The sequence below is a fragment of the Heterodontus francisci genome, chromosome 25 (assembly GCF_036365525.1).
Source record: "Heterodontus francisci isolate sHetFra1 chromosome 25, sHetFra1.hap1, whole genome shotgun sequence".
Lineage (NCBI taxonomy): Eukaryota > Metazoa > Chordata > Chondrichthyes > Heterodontiformes > Heterodontidae > Heterodontus > Heterodontus francisci.
In genome coordinates this window covers 19,231,396-19,233,352 of record NC_090395.1, presented here as the reverse complement: position 1 = coordinate 19,233,352, position 1,957 = coordinate 19,231,396, and the positions used below count along the sequence as shown (strand labels likewise).

General features: G+C 46.7%; 1 pseudogene; it reads left to right on the top strand.

Annotated features, from left to right (window-relative positions):
• The first annotated feature begins 842 nt into the window (after positions 1–842).
• On the top strand, positions 843–1,665 carry LOC137384056 (18S rRNA (guanine-N(7))-methyltransferase pseudogene; annotated as a pseudogene).
• Positions 1,666–1,957: the final 292 nt, after the last annotated feature.

Below are 1,957 nucleotides of genomic sequence, written 5' to 3'. Positions count from 1 at the left end.
TTGCTGTGCTGTATAACTGTATGACTCTATGGGCTTTGTGTAGACTCAAATCCAGGAGACTGCCTGGCGACGACAACTTATGGTGGGAGGGATAGAGGCAAGTAAGGTTATGCATCTGGAAGGAATGATGGGGATTTGTAGCAGTTGTTTGAAAAACAATTCTGAACTTCCAAAGCAAAAGTAATTATGGGGCATTGTTGCTCACGAACTGGAATGAATGGGGATTCGAGCTGAATTCAGGCCATAATGACATCAAAGATAAACATGGGGCCCTGGGCAAGAATTCGTAAAGGTAGGGACTAGGGAGCATAGTATAAGTGTGATGACTTGGAGCTTGATTAATTGAAGGCAGTTAGGCCCAGAGCATATGGTTACTTAGCAGATTTGGACCAGCAACCCAGAGGTTGAGAACTCCCCCAATGGGAACCGGGGATATTGAATAACTCTAAGTTTGCAGCTAGCACCAAGGAAAAACAGAGAATGAATGCTGTCACAGTGTCATTCACCATTGCCTTTAAGAACATGGTAATAGGACTAGGCCATTCAGCCCCTCGAGCCTGTTGTGCCTTTCATGGCTGATTTACATCTCAACTCAATTTATCTGCCTTGGTTTCGTAATCTTTAATGCTGTTACATCACAAAAATGTATCAATCTCAGTTTTTAAACTTTCAATTGACCTATCCTCAGCTGTTTTTTTGTGTGATTTGGTTTGGTTGGGAAACGTTCCAGATGTCCACTACCCTTTTGTATGAAGTGCTTCCTGACATCACCCCTGAAGGCCTTAGCACCAGTGTTTAAGGCTATGCTGCTTTCTTCTGGCCTCCCTCACTCGCCTGGGAGAATGGCGGCCCGTGTTGGGAAGCCCGAGCACCGGGAGCCGCCTGAAGTGCTTTTACAGTGAAAATGAAGCAAGGAAATATACCCAGGCCTCTGAGTCAGAGAGTCATTTACGGCACACATTCGGCCCATCGAGTCCCTGCTGGATTGAAATCTAGACGCAGATGTCAGAAAGAGCTGTCGAATGTTACCCGAAGATAAGCACTGCTTCCTGTCGGATGTTAGGTGTGGATCAGGGCTCAGTGGCGATGATCTCTCTGAAATCCAAGACTGGGTTGGTGTGGGTATTAGTACAGCTATGGTCGAACTCGATGTTGCATTGGAGAGAGGTGGAAGGCGATCTCATTCTGGGGGATGTGGGTGCTGCTATTTCATTCCGGCCTGGCACCTTTGATGGCTGCATCAGTATTTCTGCCTTGCAATGGCTTTGCATTGCGATAAGAGACACACTCCGAAGCGCCTGTACAAATTCTTCAGCTTCCGGTACGCCAGTCTGGTGCGAAGAGCTGTGCTTCAGGTTTTTCTGGAGTTAATCACAGCACAGGCGATGAAGGCAAGTTTCACAAGTGGGAATGTGGTGGATTACCCCAACAGGGTAAAAAAAAAAAATCTGCTTGTTTATTTGTTGGAGTCTCTGGAAAGCTGCCAATGGGCCTTGGAACACTAGCAAGCCGAGCAGGCAATGAGCCAAGTGCAGTTCACAACTGCCTGGTTGACATTTAAACATTTGAAGGGGAAAAACTGCAAAGAGAAGCAGGGACTGGATTCGGGAGAAAGAGCTTCGAGGGCGTCAGGGATGGACTGTTGGAAATAACACGAAATAGACCATAAGGAGACCCGTTTTTAGAGTGGTAATGGCTGGGGACATTTTGTTCTCAGCTTGGCGTTTAATTTGATTCATTGCGCCTTCTTTAATCTGATGAAAATGCAAAATACCCCAGGACTGAAAATGGCCCCTGCAACTCTAGACGATGTTGAACTCCTAACTCCTGATGGACCTGGTTAATTGCCAAACCATTACCAGGACTGAGCTTTCCATTTCTGACAATCTTCATATGTGACTCATTGGTTTTGTGAACAGTTTGAACGGGGGGAGGGGGGAGGGGGGAGGGGGACGTT